General features: G+C 42.2%; 1 protein-coding gene across 2 annotated transcripts in view; it reads left to right on the top strand.

Moving 5' to 3' along the window:
* Positions 1 to 16,912, top strand: part of STK10 (serine/threonine kinase 10) — a 125,228-nt gene that overhangs the window by 93,095 nt on the left and 15,221 nt on the right. The gene's annotated exons all lie outside the window — the stretch shown is intronic.

The raw sequence follows: 16,912 nt of genomic DNA, 5'->3' as shown, positions 1-16,912 counted from the left end.
GCTTGTATACATGAAAAGCTCACATCCAGCTATGTCTGGATCTACACCCTCCAGCTGTGCCATTAGGAGCCCCTTCCCCATCATTTGGGCTCTGCTTTCCTCTGTGTGGATTTGGTTTCAGGCAGGCCCTCGCCATGTGGCCTCAGGCAGCTTCCTGTACATCCCCCCAGCTTAGCAGCCCTCACTGAAAGAGAGCAGGGGAAAGAAGGGATGGCAGTTCAGGGAAACTTGAGATGCTGTCTCCAGAGGAGCAGTGGGTGCTGGATGGGTGCACACACATCCTCCATGCCCTACTCTCCCTTCTCCCAGAACAGCAGCCCCCCTAGTTTGGACCTATGTGCCTGTTCTCCCTCTTTCCCCATCCAGCTGGAAGGGGAAGTGGGAGGTGGCAAAGAGGTAGATGGTCCTAGGACAAGGGAAGGGTAGTGTATTTCTCAGCCTGCCCAGGGAAGGACATCTGGGTCCCAGAGAGCAGCCCACACCTCCCCCTGTGGAGCCAGACACTGGGAAGCTGGGGCAGACTTTCTTTCCTAAACTCTCAGGAGGAAGGAGGGGGACGAGGAGGGTAGAAGCCCTGGGGCAGGCATACCAATCAAGGCTGCTTCCCAATCTCCAGATGGGAGCAGTAGGTGAACAAGCAGTCCATGGTGCTCGGGGACCCCAGAACCCAGCTCCTAGACTTTACTGTGACGGACATGACATTTGGTGTATCCAAGGGGACTCTGGTGGCTGCCTGTGGAAAGTGGGGCCACTGGCTGGCTGAGCAGGGCCAGGGCTGGGATGAGACAGCTTGTCTAGGGCACAGAATTTAAGGAGGTGCCAAAAAACTCCATAATCAAGATAAATAATATTCTGATGCAGTGTTTTAAAATAAAAATTCATGTAAAATATTCATGATGAACAGAATATCAGCTATTTAAAACAGAGGCAGGGGACTTCCCTGGCGGTCCAGAGGTTAAGACTCCGTGCTTCCACTGCAGGGGGCGCGGGTTTGATCCCTGGTCAGGGAACTAAGATCCCACATGCCGTGTGGTGCAGCCAAAAGTAAATGAAATGAAATAGAATGAAATAAAATGGGCAGGATCCGACAGGGCTGGGGTTAGTGTGAGGCGATGAGGCTGAGCCCTGCATGTATAGGACTTGATCCTGTCTGTATTTGAATTCTGTTCATAATTTCTTTTTGGCATGAATTTTGAGTTTTTAAAATTGTATTTATCTTGATTACTGAGTTTTTTGGCATTCCCTTTTGTGCCAGAGGTGAGTGCCTTGACTTACCCTGGTCCTGAACCTCCTGCTGAGAGATGGGCCAGTGGGCTGAGATGTGTGGGGAGTGGAGGGAGAAGCTGATACTAAGCACATCCCCAGCTCCAATGCTGGGAGCACAGACTTGGTTCCAAGTCTCGGCTGTGTGGCTCAAAGCGAGCTGCTGGGCTTTGGACAGGCTACAGGCAGACCTTGTTTTAATGCACTTCGCAGATACTATGTTTTCTTTTTTTTTTACAAATTGAAGGTTTGTGGCAACCCTGCATTGAGCAAGTCCTTCTGCACCATTTTTCCAACAGCATTTGCTCCCTTCCTGTCTCTGTGTCACATTTTGGTAATGCTTGCGTATTTCAAACTTTATCATTATGATTATATTTGTCATGGTGATCTGTGATCAGTGATCTTTGATGTTACTTTTGCAAAAAGATTACAACTCAGATGATGATGATCATTTTTTTTTTTTTTTTTTTTTTTTTGTGGTACGCGGGCCTCTCACTGTTGTGGCCTCTCCTGTTGCGGAGCACAGGCTCCGGACGCGCAGGCTCAGCGGCCATGGCTCACGGGCCCAGCCGCTCCGCGGCATGTGGGATCTTCCCGGACCGGGGCACGAACCCTCGTCCCCTGCATCGGCAGGCGGGCTCTCAACCACTGCGCCACCAGGGAAGCCCATGATGATCATTTTTTCAGCAATAAAATATTTTTAAAGTTCTATACAGTTTTTTTTTTTAGACATAATGCTAATGCACACTTAACAGACTACAGTATAGTGTAAAGATAACTTTTTCTATGCACTGGGAAACCAAGATATTCATGTGACTTGCTTTATTGAGATGTTCGCCTTATTGTGGTGGTCTGGAACCGAGCCAGCAATATTTTTTGAGTTCTTGCCTGAGTTCTGGCTGCCTTCTGTCACAGTGAGAGTTACTCAGCCACTGTTCTATTGAATATCTACATGTGTGGCACTGTATGAAGTGCCAGGGATACTGTAATGAACAAAATAGATAGGGTCCCTACACTCAAGGAGTTGTTAATTGCCGGGGAAACCAGGAAAAAAAAAAGCACAACATCAAATAAAAAAACACTTGCCCATTGCATACATGCTGTGAGAGCAAATAGGTTGGTTAACTAGAGAAGTTACAGAGAGATCAGTATGTGACATTTAGGCTGAGACCAGAAGGATGTTTCTAGGAGGGTGGAACGGCATGTGCAAAGAACATTCCAGTAATAAGAACATGCCAGGAGGGTGGAACAGCATATGCAAAGGCCCTGAGGTGTGGGAAAGAGCTTGGAAAGAACTGAAAAAATGATCAGTGTGGTAGGAGCTTGGGAAGCGATTGGGAGATTCGGACAAGATGAAATCAGACAGGTAGAGAGGGGCCAAATCACAGAGGGAGGTGAGTCAGAGGCAGGAGTTTGCTGTTTGATTCGGTGCTGTTTACTATGCATTCCTCTCACATATTTTGAGCATTAAATGAGAAGCACCCAGTGTCTGCCCCAGAACAAGTACCCTGCGGATTCCAGTTTCCTCTTGACTCCTCACCCCATCACGTACGCGCACCCTTTGTACATGCGGGTGGGGGGAGGAGTTGTGGGGACTGTAAAAGTGGGAAAAAGAGGAGGTGCCTGGGACGGGGTGGGGTCGCCACGGAGTTCCTTACCCTTGGCCAGCACTGACCTTTAACAAAGGTGGACGTTCTTGTTGTTGGCAGCACTCTGGGAGGGTTTTCAAGCCTGTCAGTGAATTCTGAGGCAGTGCGTGGGATCTGGTACTTGGGCTTCTACTCAGATTCAGTTTTTCTTTTTCCCTGGGTGTTTTTCTTCAAAAAGTTTTCATGGAAAGAAAAAGCTTGACCTCTTTGCCCTTTTGGCTTCTGCCATTTGGTAAGACTGTGACCCTGTCACTGTCCTCCCATGAGGCACTCTTGCTGCCAGGACTCCGGCTCACTGACTGAACAGAGCTGCTGGCTTTAACCTGCTTCTCAGTGGAGCCAGGCAAAGTGTAGGCTTGCGCTTGCTTCCGGTTCCCAGAGCTAGCTGCGGGGGTTTTGTTACTTAATTAATCAGTATATGTTTTTAGAGCTCCTACTGTTTTTCACCCCTGTATTAGGCAGTGATGAGCAAATCATACACAGCCCCTGTCCTCAGATTTGCCATTGTTGTAAGAGGCTGTCAATATGGAAAGAGTTGCATGTTACATGGTTATAAGAAGTTTGAGAAGGTACTACATTTTTATCAGAGGGAGTGAAGGGGGAAGATGGTCTTTTCCACTTGTAAAGAGAAGAAGCAAGTTCTTTTAGGATGATGTCATAGGGAAGTGGTTGTGTGGGCCTGGAGTCAGAGAGACCCGAGTTTGAATCCCGACTCTGAACTCAGGCAAGCTGCTTAAACTCACGGAGCCTCTGTCTCCTCTGTGAAAGCAGGTAATGGCAGGATCGCTCATGAAGCTGTTTTGGATAGAGAGTAAATGACAGAATGCAGGCCAGGCACCTGGCACCTGGTAAGCATTTACTGCATGGTGGCCCTTTCGGTTATTCTTACCATTATCATTATTATCAGTTTCCAAAGTAAGGTCTAGAGATTCTTGCTGGTGGGGGCTGGTGAAGGGCTTTGCTTCATGGTACGCCCCCCCCCAAGGTGTCCCACGATTCCATGTCCTGCCATTGCCTACTCCACAGTCCGAAGACCTTTGATCACAAAGGTCACCTGTGTGAGGGCTGCTGGTGAAGCCCAGCAGGGAGGCTTGGGTACGCCCTCGGATTGGTGGTTAGGATGCACCAGCAGGGGTGAAGGACAAAAGTGGGAATGAGTAGGACCCCCAGGTGAGCAGGCTCACAGATGCATTAGCCAGCCCAGTGCTGCATCAGAGAAATCCACACGTGGATGCTGGAGAAGAAGACCATACACAGACCCACGTGGACTTGACTTTAATCATTTCAGAGCAAGGAAGGGTTCACCCTGTCCATCTCCCTATGATCCACTGAATGTGAGAAAGCCAGTCATGATGTGATATCAGGCATAGAAAACATACAAAAATAACAGAGGGTAAAACTTGAGATGCCTCATGGGACCTCTTTCATGGTTATAGCTATTTTTATGAAATATCATACTAATGACCTTCCAGCATTTAGGAGGTCTGCATATAGGAAAAATCATTATTAGTAAGCTAGTTGAATGGGGATGTGTTTATTCTTCATTGTTGTTTCAAGTAATTAACTAAATCTAGTACTGTGTGTGTCTACCTATAGAAATATAATAAATGTATAATAAGTGTGTTCTATGAGAATGGAATTGATGGTCTGCTCCTCAGTCCCCATACACACAGTACACTTAACATCCACGAGAAACTCACTGGACAATTGTAAGTTACTTCTTAGATCATCTAAATTTGAAAACAAATTCAATCAGTCTTGAAGGAAACCTTTCCAGAACTCTTTGTTTTCCTGCCTTCCTAGGCAAAACTCATTAAACATAATTTAACTATTTCTTAAATAGTTTGGATCTCTGTAACATCACAGAGTTATATTCCTGGAAGGACCCTAGAAGTTTTAGTTAAAAGCCAGGTAATTTTTTCTGATGAGAAAATGGGAAACAAGTCCAGGGACTGTTCCAAAGATGTGCAGTTGGACCAGAAAGCAGGATTTCTGACCTGTAGTAGAAAGCCTCCCTTTATAGACCTCAGCCAGAGTGGCGCTGGTACATCCCTGTCCTCAGGGGTTACTTATGAGCAGGTCGAGGTGTCCCTTTGCTAAGTAGCTCCATGTGACTCTACTCTGAATGTTCTTTTGCTTTCTCCCTCCATTGTCAGTGGTATAAGAGTTCTTACTGTTTTCAGTGCCTTTAGCAGAAACCTCCAGACCCTTTTCTAAACTGCTGTTTCTCATCTTTTGTCCTGGAAGACCACATCATCAAGCTTGAAAAGCACACTTCTAAGCTAATGCATCCTTTCAATTGTATGATGCCTTGAATGGGGCTGTCAGAGGTGTTTTGATGAACACCTGACTGGTGCTGAATTATGGTTATGTCCCATATATCTAAGGGAGCCCTTGGAAATGGAAGGTGAAGTGGCACAAATGAGTTTTTTGAGATATTTTATGAGGACTTCTAATATAATACAGTGATTCTCAACCAGGGACTCTTTTGCTCACCAGGGGACATTTGGCAGTGTCTAGAGACATTTTTGTTGTCACAACTGGGGAGAGAGTGCTACGGCATCTAGTGGGTAGGGGCAGAGATGCTATTAACATCCTGCATAATGCGTAGGACATCCCTCGCAACAAAGAATTATCTGCTCCCAAAGCCAATAGGGCCAAGGTTGAGAAACCCTAATCCAAGACCATTAAAGCTAAAGAACAAAGGGGCAGAATTCAGATTACAAACCTAAAACCATGAAAGAAAACACCCAAGAATTGGAAGAAGAAACAATAAAGAATAGCTGGTAGGATTTTGGGGTCAGATGATAGTGTATGTTTAACTTTAGGAGAGGCCGCCAAACTTTCCCAAAATAGTCTGTATTATTTTACATCTCCAAGACAATGTGTGAGAGTTCCAGTTGCTCCACATCCTCACCAGTACTTGGTTTTATCAGTTTTATTTTTTCTGTTTTAGCCATTCTGATAGGAAGTGGTAGCTCATTGTGGCTTTTTATTTGCATTTCAATAATGACTAAAGTTGAGTATCTTTTCCTGTGCTTTTTTGCTATCTATATATCTTTTTTGGTGAGTTACCTGTTTAAACCTATTACCCATTTATTTAACTGGGTGATTTGTTTTTTTATTACTGAATTGTGACAGTTATTTTTACATTCTGAATACAAGTACTTTGTCAGTTATATATTTTGCGAATGTTTGCTCCCAGTCTGTGGCTTGTCTTTTGATTCTCGTAACGGTGTCTTGCATAGAGCAGAAGCAGTTAATTTTGGTGAAGTCCAGCTTATCATTTTTTCTTAGGGATCGTGCTTTTAGCAGCTTATCTAAGAAATCTTTGCATAACACAAGGTCACATGTTTTAGATGTTTTATAATTTTAGGTTTTATATTAAATGCATAATGTATGGATGAGTTTCACTATTATTATCATTATTGTTTTGCCTATGGATGTGCAGTTTTCTAGCACCATTTGTTGAAAAGACTATGCTTTCTCCACTGACTTGCCTTTGCATTTTTGTGCAAAATCAATTGACCACACATTTATGTGTCTATACCTGGACTCTCTGTGTTGTTCTATTGATCTATCTTTTACCAGTTCTACAATGTCTTGATAAATACATTTTTACAGTAAGTCTTGAAATCAGGTAGTGTGAGTCCTCCAACTTTGTTCCTTTTTTCAAAATTGTTTTGGCTATTCTAGTTCCTTTGCCTATCCATATATACCATAGAATCAGCTTGTTGATTTCTATAAAAATGTCTGCTGGGATTTTTGATTGAGATTGAGTTGAATCCATGGATCAAGTTAGGGAGAAGGGAATCTGAACAATATTGAGCCTTCCTTTCCATGAACACAGTACATCTCTCCATTCATTGAGGTCTTCTTTGACATCTTTCCTTAGTGTTCTTTTTTAATTTTCAGCATACAGGTTCAGCATATATTTTGTTAGAATTATTCTTTTTTTTTTAAGAATTATTCTTTTTTTTTTTTTTCTTTTTTTCTTTTTTTTCTTTTTTTTTGGTGGTACGTGGGCCTCTCACTGCTGTGGCCTCTCCCTTTGCGGAGCACAGGCTCCGGACGCGCAGGCTCAGCGGCCATGGTTCACAGGCCCAGCTGCTCCGCGGCATGTGGGATCTTCCCGGACCGGGGCACGAACCTGTGTTCCCTGCATCCGCAGGCGGATTCTCAACCACTGCGCCACCAGGGAAGCCCAGAATTATTCTTATTTCATATTTTTTTTGGTGCTGTTGTACAAGGTGCTATTTTTTAATGTCAATTTCTTCTTTTTTCTTCATTTGTGAGTATACCACCATTTATTTTTAATTAATTAATTAATTTTTTAAACATCTTTATTGGAGTATAATTGCTTTACAATGTTGTTGTAGTTTCTGCTGAACAACAAAGTGAATCAGTTGTGTGTATACATACATCCCCATAACCCCTCCCTCTTGTGCCTGCCTCCCACCCTCTCTATACCACCCCTCTAGGTGGTCACAAAGCACTGAGCTGATCTCCCTGTGCGATGCAGCTGCTTCCCACTAGCTATCTACTTTACATTTGGTTGTGTATATACATCAGTGCTACTCTCTCACTTCATCCCAGCTTACCCTTCCTCCTCCCTGTGTCCTCAAGTCTGTTCCCTACGTCTGTGTCTTTATTCCTGTCCTTCCCCTAGGTTCTTCAGAACCATTTTTTTTTTTTTTTTTTAGATTCCATATATATGTGTTAGCATACGGTATTTGTTTTTCTCTTTCTGACTTACCTCACTCTGTATGACAGACTCTAGATCCATCCACCTCACTACAAATAACTCAGTTTTGTTTCTTTCTATGGCTGAGTAATATTCCATTGTATACATGTGTCATATCTTCTTTATCCATTCATTTATCAATGGACACTTAGGTTGCTTCCATCTCCTGGCTATTGTAAATAGTGCTGCAATGAACATTGTGGTATATGACTCTTTTTGAATTATGGTTTTCTTGGTATATGCCCAGTAGTGGGATTGCTGGGTCATATGGTAGTTCTACTGTTCCTCCATACTGTTCTCCATAGTGGCTGTATCAGTTTACATTTCCACCAACAGTGCAAGAGGGTTCTCTATTCTCCACACCCTCTCCAGAATTTATTGTTAGTAGATTTTTTGATGATGGCCTTTCTGACCGGTGTGAGGTGACACTTCATTGCCATTTTGATTTGCATTTCTCTAGTGATTAGTGATGTTGAGCATCCTTTCGTGTGTTTGTTGGCAATCTGTATATCTTCTTTGGAGAAATGTCTATTTAGATCTTCTGCCCAATTTTGGATTGGGTTGTTTGTTTTTTTGATATTAAGCTGCATGAGCTGCTTTTATATTTTGGAGATTAATCTTTTGTCAGTTGCTTCGTTTGCAAATGTTTTCTCCCATTCTGAAGGTTGTCTTTTTGTCTTTTTTATGGTTTCCTTTGCTGTGCAAAAGCTTTTTAAAAATTTATTTATTTTATTTACATTTTATTTTTTGGCTGCGTTGGGTCTTCATTGCTGCGTGCGGGTGAGCGGGGGCTACTCTTCATTGTGGTGCGCGGACTTCTCATTGCGGTGCCTTCTTGTTGCCGAGCACAGGCTCTAGGCTCACGGGCTTCAGTAGTTGTGGCATGTGGGCTCAGTAGTTGTGGCTTGTGGGGTCTAGAGCACAGGCTCTGTAGTTGTGGCGCATGGGCTTAGTTGCTCCATGGCATGTGGGATCTTCCTGGACCAGGGCTCGAACCCGTGTCCCCTGCATTGGCAGGTGGATTCTTTGCCATTGCACCACCAGGGAAGCCCGCTGTGCAAAAGCTTTTAAGTTTCATTAGGTCCCATTTGTTTATTTTTGTTTTCGTTTCCATTTCTCTAGGAGTGGGTCAAAAAGGATCTTGCTGTGATTTATGTCAGAGTGTTCTTCTTATGTTTTTCTCTAAGAGTTTTGTAGTGTCTGGCCTTACATTTTGGGTCTTTAATCCATTTTGAGTTCATTTTTGTGTATGGTATTAGGAAGTGTTCTAATTTCATTCCTTTATATGTAGCTGTCCAGTTTTCCCAGCACCACTTATTGAAGAGGCTGTCTTTTCTCCATTTTATATTCTTGCCTCTTTTATCAAATATAAGGTGACCATGTGTGGGGGTTTATCTCTGGGCTTTCTATCCTGTTCTATTGATCTATATTTCTATATTTGTACAAGTACCATACTGTCTTGATTACTGTAGCTTTGTAGTATAGTCTGAAGTCAGGGAGTCTGATTCCTCCAGCTCCATTTTTCTTTCTCAGTATTGCTTTGGTGTTCAGGGTCTTTTGTGTTTCCATACAAATTGTGAAATTTTTTGTTCTAGTTCTGTGAAAAATGCCATTGTTAGTTTGATAGGGATTGCATTGAACCTGTAGATTGCTTTGGGTAGTATAGTCATTTTCACAGTGTTGATTTGTCCAATCCAAGAACATATGTCTCCATCTGTTTGTATCATCTTTAATTTCTCTCATCAGTGTCATAGTTTTCTGCACACAGGTCTTTTGTCTCCTTAGGTAGGTTTATTCCTAGGTATTTTATTCTTTTTGTTGCAGTGGTAAATGGGAATGTTTCCTTAATTTTTCTTTCCTTTTTTTTTTTTTTTGGTATGCGGGCCTCTCACTGTTGTGGCCTCTCCCGTTGCGGAGCACAGGCTCCAGATGCACAGGCTCAGTGGCCATGGCTCATGGGCCCAGATGCTCCGTGGCATGTGGGATCTTCCCGGACTGGGGCATGAACCCGTGTCCCCTGCGTTGGCAGGCGGATTCTCAACCACTGCACCACTGGGGAAGCCCTTCTTTCCTAATTTTCATCATTAGTTGTAGGAATGCAAGAGATTTCTGTGCATTAATTTTGTATCCTGCTACCTTACCAAATTCATTGATTAGCTCTAGTAGTTTTCTGGTAGCATCTTTAGGATTCTCTTTTTATAGTATTATGTCATCTGCAAACAGTGACAGCTCTACTTCTTTTCTGATTTGGATTCCTTTTATTTCTTTTTCTTCTCTGATTGCTGTGGCTAAAACCTCCAAAACTATGTTAAATAATAGTGGTGAGAGTGGGCATCCTTATCTTGTTCCTGATTTTAGAGGAAATGGTTTCAGTTTTTCACCATTGAGAACGATGTTGGCTGTGGGTTTGCCATATATGGCCTTTATTATGTTAAGTTTCCTCTATACATACTTTCTGGAGGGTTTTTATCATAAATGGGTGTTGAATTTTGTCAAAAGCTTTTTATGCATCTATTGAGATGATCATATGGTTTTTATCCTTCAGTTTGTTAATATGGTATATCACATTGATTTGCATATATTGATGAATCCTTGCATTCCTGGGATAAACCCCACTTGATCATGGTGTATGATCCTTTTAATGTGCTGCTGGATTCTGTATGCTAGTATTTTGTTGAGAATTTTTGCATCTATGTTCATCAGTGATATTGGTCTGTAGTTTTCTTTCTTTGTGACATCTTTGTCTGGTTTTGGTATCGGGGTGATGGTGGCCTCGTAGAATGAGTTTGGGAGTGTTCCTCCCTCTGCTATCTTTTGGAAGAGTTTGAGAAGGATAGGTGTTAGCTTTTCTCTAAATGTTGGATAGAATTCGCCTGTGAAGCTCTCTGGTCCTGGGCTTTTGTTTGTTGGAAGATTTTTAAATCACAGTTTCAAGTTCAGTGCTTGTAATTGGTCTGTTTATATTTTCTATTTCTTCCTGGTTCAGTCTCGGAAAGTTGTGCTTTTCTAAGAATTTGTCCATTTCTTCCAGGTTGTTCATTTTATTGGCATATTGTAATCCCCGATGATTCCTTGTATTTCTTCGGTGTCCGTTGTTACTTCTCCTTTTTCATTTCTAATTCTGTTGATTTGAATATTCTCCCTTTTTTTCTTGATGAGTCTGGCTAGTGGTTTATCAATTTTGTTTATCTTCTCAAAGAACCAGCTTTTAGTTTTATTGATCTTTGCTACTGTTTCCTTCATTTCTTTTTCATTTCTTTCTTTTTTTCTTAATTTACTTACTTACGTATTTATTTTTGGCTGCATTGGGTCTTCATTGCTGCATGTGGGCTCTCTCTAGCTGTGGTGAGCAGGGGCTACTCTTCATTGTGGTGCGCAGGCTTCCATTGCAGTGGCTTCTCTTGTTGGTGGAGCACGGGCTCTAGGCACATGGGCTTCAGTAGTTGTGGCACACGGGCTCAGTAGTTGTGGCTCCTGGGCTCAGTAGTTGTGGTGCACGGGCTTAGTTGCTCTGCGGCATGTGGGATCTTCCTGGACCAGGGCTCGAACCCGTGTCCCCTACACTGGCAGGCAGATTCTTAACCACTGCACCATGAGGGAAGTCCTCATTTATTTCTGATCTGATCTTTATGATTTCTTTCCTTCTGCTAACTTTTGTGGGGTTTTCTGTTCTTTCTCTAATTGCTTTAGGTGTAAGATTAGGTTGAGATTTTTCTTGTTTCTTGAGGTAGGATTGTATAGCTATAAACTTCCCTCTTAGAACTGCTTTTGCTGCATCCCATAGGTTTTGGGTCGTTGTGTTTTCATTGTCATTTGTTTTAGGTATTTTTTAATTTCCTCTCTGAATTCTTCAGTGATCTCTTGGTTATTTAGTAGCGTATTGTTTAGCCTCCATGTGTTTGTATTTTTTACAGTTTTTTTTTCCTGTAATATCTAGTTTCATAGCATTGTGGTTGAAAAAGATACTTGATACAATTTCAATTTTTGTAAATCTACCAAGGCTTGATTTGTGACCCAAGATATGATCTGGCCTGGAGAATGTTCCATGAGCACTTGAGAAGAAAGTGTATTCTGTTGTTTTTGGATGGAATGTCCTATAAATATCAATTAAAACCATCTGGTCTAATGTATCATATAAAGCTTGCATTTCCTTATTTATTTTCATTTTGCATGATCTGTCCATTGGTGAAAGTGGGGTGTTAAAGTCCCCTACTATGATTGTGTTACTGTCGATTTCCCCTGTTAGCATTTGCCTTATGTATTGAGGTGCTCCTATGTTGGGTGCATAAATATTTACAATTGTTATATCTTCTTGGATTGATCCCTGGAACAGTATGTAGTGTCCTTCTTTGTCTCTTATAATAGTCTTTATTTTAAAGTCTATTTTGTCTGTTATGAGAATTGTTACTCCAGCTTTCTTTTGATTTCCATTTGCATGGAATATCTTTTTCCATCTCCTCACTTTCAGTCTGTATGTGTCCCAAGGTCTGAAGTGGGTCTCTTGTAGACAATGTATATATGGGTCTTGTTTTTTTTATCCATTCAGCCAGTCTCTGTCTTTTGGTTGAAGTATTTAATCCATTTACATTTAAGGTAATTATAGATATGTATGTTCCTATTACCATTTTCTTAATTGTTTTGGGTTTGTTTTTGTAGGTCTCTTCCTTCTCTTGTGTTTCCTGCCTAGAGAAGTTCCTTTAGCATTTGTTGTAAAGCTGGTTTGGTGGTGCTGAATTCTCTTAACTTTTGCTTGTCTGTAAAGCTTTTAATGTCTCCATCGAATCTGAATGAGATCCTTGCCAGGTGGAGTAATCTTGGTTGTAGGTTTTTTTCCTTCATCACTTTAAATATGTCCTGCCACTCCCTTCTGGCTTGTAGAGTTTCTGCTGAAAGATCAGATGTTAACCTTATGGGGATTCCCTTGTGTGTTATTTGTTGTTTTTCCCTTGCTGCTTTTTATATTTTTTCTTTGTATTTAATTTTGATAGTTTGATTTATATGTGTCTTGGTGTGTTTCTCCTTGGATTTATCCTGTATGGGTCTCTCTGTGCTCCCTGGACTTGGGTGGCTATTTCCTTTCCCATGTTAGGGAAGTTTTCAACTATAATCTCTTCAAATATTTTCTCAGACACTTCCTTTTTCTCTTCTTCTTCTGGGACCCCTATAATTCGAATGTTGGTGCATTTAATGTTGTCCCAGAGATCTCTGAGACTGTCCTCAATTCTTTTCATTCTTTTTTCTTTATTATGCTCTGCGGTAGTTATTTCCACTATTTTATCTTCTAGGTCACTTATCCTTTCTTCTGCCTCAGTTATTCTTCTATTGATTCCTTCTAGAGAATTTTAAATTTCATTTATTGTGTTGTTCATCATTGTTTGTTTGCTCTTTAGTTCTTCTAGGTCCTTGTTAAATGTTTCTTGTATTTTCTCCATTCCATTTCCAAGATTTTGGATACCTTTACTGTCATTACTCTGAATTCTTTTTCAGGTAGACTGCCTATTTCTTCTTCAATTGTTTGGTCTGGTGGGTTTCTACCTTGCTCCATCGGCTGCATATTTCTCTGTCTTCTCATTTTGCCTAACTTGCTGTGTTTGGGGTCTGCTTTTTGCAGGCTGCAGGTTCGTAGTTCCCGTTGTTTTTGGTGTCTGCCCCCAGTGGATAAGGTTGGTTCAGTGGCTTGTGTAGGCTTCCTGGTGGAGGGGACCGGTGCCTGTGTTCTGGTGGGTGGGGCTCGATCTTGTCTTTCTGGTGGGCATGGCTGCATTTGGTGGTGTGTTTTGGGGTGTCTGTGAACTTACTATGATTTTAGGCAGCCTCTCTGCTAATGGGTGGGCTTGTGTTCTTGTCTTGCTAGTTGTTTGGCATGGGCCGTCCAGCACTGGAGCTTGCTGGCCGTTGGGTGGAGCTTGGTCTTAGCATTGAGATGGAGATCTCTAGGAGAGCTTTTGCTGTTTGATGTTATGTGGAACTGGGAGGTCTCTGGTGGACCAATGTCCTGAACTCATCTCTCCCACCTCAGAGGCTCAGGCCTGACACCAGGCCAGTGCATCAAGACCCTGACAGCCACACGGCTCAGAAGAAAGGGGAGAAAAAAAGAAAGAAAAAAAATTTTTTAATAAAAAAATAAATATAGAATAAAATAAAATAATTAAAATTAAAAAATAATCAAAATAAATTTAAAAGTACTAAAAAAGAGAGCAACCAAACCAATAAACAAATCCAGCAATGATAACAAGCGCTAAAAACTATACTAAGATAAACATAAAAATCAGAAACAAGTCAGTTGCAGACAGCAAACCCCAAGTCTACAGTTGCTCCCAAAGTCCACTAACTCAATTTTGGGATGATTCGTTGTCTATTCAGGTATTCCAGAGATGCAGGGTACCTCAAGTTGATTGTGGGGATTTAATCTGCTGCTCCTGAGGCTGCTGGGAGAGATTTCCCTTTTTCTTCTTCTTTTTTTTTTTTTTTTAACATCTTTATTGGAGTATAATTGCTTTACAATGGTGTGTTAGTTTCTGCTTTACAACAAAGTGAATCAGTTATACATATACATATGTTCCCATATCTCCCTTTCTCTTCTTTGTTTGCACTGGGGTTCAAACAAAGCTCCTGGGCTTCAGCTTTGGGTTTGGCCCCACCTCAGTTGCCCTCAGGCTTCTGTTCCCGCCCAGAGAGGATGGGGTTAAAGCAAGGCTGATTAGGTTACTCTGGCTCACTCATGCTGGTGGGGTGGGGGAGGAGGAAGGGGTACGGTAGTTATAATTGGAATGCGGGGCGAGCCTTTGGTGGCAGAGGCTGGCGTGACGTTGCAACAGCCTGAGGTGTGCCGTGTGTTCTCCCAGGGAAGTTGTCCCTGGATCACGGGTCCCTGGCAGTGGCGGGCTGCACAGGCTTGCGGGGGGTGGGGGGTGGGCATGTGGACAGTGACCTGTGCTTGCACACAGGATTCTTGGTGGCTACAGCAGCAGCCTTAGCGTTTCACACCTGTCTCTGGTGTCCGAGCTGAGCTTGCGCCCATCTCTGGATCTCATTTAGGCATTGCTCTGCCTTCTGTGGGCAGACAGAGAAGGAATCCCCTCTCCTCGCACACCCCGAAACAATGGTCTTTTGCCTCTTAGGCAGGTCCAGAGTTTTTCCTGGACTCCCTCCCGGCTAGCTTTGGTGCACTAGCCCCCTTCAGGCTGCGTTCATGCAGCCAACCCCAGTCCTCTTCCTGGGACCAGACCACCGAAGCCTGAGCCTCAGCTCCTAGCCCCCACCTGCCCTGGCGGACAAGCCTCTCAGGCTGGTGAGTGCTGGCCGGCACCGATCCTCTGTGCAGGAATCTCTCCACTTTGCCCTCTGCACCCCTGTTGCTGCGCTCTCCTCCACGGCTCCAAAGCTTACCCTCACCCCACCCTGTCTCCACCTGTGAAGGGGCTTCCTAGTGTGTGGAAACTTTTCCTCCTTCACAGCTCCTTCTCAGAGGTGCAGGTCCCGTCCCAATTCTTTTGTCTCTATTTTTTCTTTTTTTTTGCCCTACCCAGGTATGTAGGGATTTTCTTGCCTTTTGGGAAGTCTGAGGTCTTCTGCCAGCGTTCAGTAGGTGTTCTGTAGGAGTTGTTCCACATGGAGATGTATTTTTGATATGTTTGTGGGGAGGAAGGTGATCTCCATGTCTTACTCCTCTGCCATCTTGAAGGTCCCCCTTAATGTCAATTTCTAACGTCAGTGCTAGAGTATAGAAAATAGTGGTATATTGATCTTGTATCCTGACCTCACTATACTCACTCACCAGTTCTAGTACTTTTTAAAAAATAGATTTCTTGGGATTTTCTACATAGACAGTAATGTCTGCAAACAGAGTTTTATTTCTTCCTTTTTAATCTATATATATATATTTCTTTTTCTTGCTTTAACATGCTGGCAAGGACCTCTAGTGGGATGTTGAATAGGAATAGTAGAGTGGACATCCTTGCCTTGTTTCCAGTCTTAAGGGGAAAACATTTAGTATTTCATAGATAAGTATGATGTTAGCATTAGGGTTTTTTTGTAGATGCCCTCTTTCAGATTAAGGAAGTTCCCTTCTATTCCTAGTTTGTTAATAGATTTTGTCATGATTGGATGTTGCATTTTGTCCGATGTTTTTCCTATATCAATTGATGTGATCATATAGTTTTTCTTCTTTAGTCTGTTGATACTGTGAATTACATTGCTTTGTTTTCAAATATTGAATGAGCTTTACATTCCTGGGATAAAGTCCACTTGGTCATTATGTAGTTCACTTTTTATATATTACTAGATTGAATTTGCTAATATTTTGATGAGGACTTTTGAGTCTATATTTATGAAAAGGATTTGGTCGGTGGTTTTAATGTCACTCTGGTTTTAGTTATTTCTTCTTGAATGAGCTTTGGTAGTTTCTTTCAAGGAATTTGTCTATTTCACCTAAGTGGCTGAATTTATCAACATAAAGCTGTTCTTAGGATTCCTTTAGTATCCTTTTTAATGACTGTAGGATCTGTAGTGATTTCTCTTTCACCCTTCATACTGGTAATTTGTGTTGTAGTATCCTCTTCCTCTCCCTCCTCCTTTTCCTTCTCCACTTCCTCCTTCTTCTCTGTAAATCTGACTAAAGGTTTATTAATTTTATTGACTTCTGCCTGATTCTCTGGCAGAAGAAACACAGTGTTTCTTACAGTTTTAGCCACTGCATCACTGTCTAGGACAGGGGCAAAGCCAGGAGAGCAAAAGGAAAAAAAAAAAAAAAATCCCAGGAAACTCACCCCCAGTACCAGCCCCTTCTATAAATTTTGACTCCCTTTCGTAGCCACCTGATTTTGCTTACTTTTCAGAGTCCTCAGTTAGTTGCTTTTTGTATTTTATCCAGAGTTTTTCACTGTAATCAGCAGGAATGAGAGGCTGCATTGGCATACCTCACCATGCCAGAAGTAGAACTCTCCTGGAATGCTCTTTTTTTGATCATGGACAGTATGGAAAAATCCTTCACTACCTGCTCCTAAGAGCCCTGTCAGTGAGTACATGTTTTGGGGTGTCAGGTAACTGTGAAGGTATGGGTTACTCAGAGAAAACTGTTTGAGGAACTCTAGCTTCCTTATAATGAAGTGTCATGAATCTCTTCTTCTTTTATAAAAAAACAGAAAGCTAGTTCCAGCTGGCTTGAGAATACTATTAGTTCACCATCTACCCACCTGGCATCTTTTGGAGTCTCAAAGACATCAAACCAAGAACTCCTGTCTCTGACCAGGAGGGC

The sequence above is a fragment of the Kogia breviceps genome, chromosome 4 (genome assembly GCF_026419965.1).
Source record: "Kogia breviceps isolate mKogBre1 chromosome 4, mKogBre1 haplotype 1, whole genome shotgun sequence".
Classification (NCBI taxonomy): Eukaryota; Metazoa; Chordata; class Mammalia; order Artiodactyla; family Physeteridae; genus Kogia; species Kogia breviceps.
Note: the sequence above shows the minus strand (reverse complement) of the source record. Positions and strands in the feature narration are given on the sequence as shown.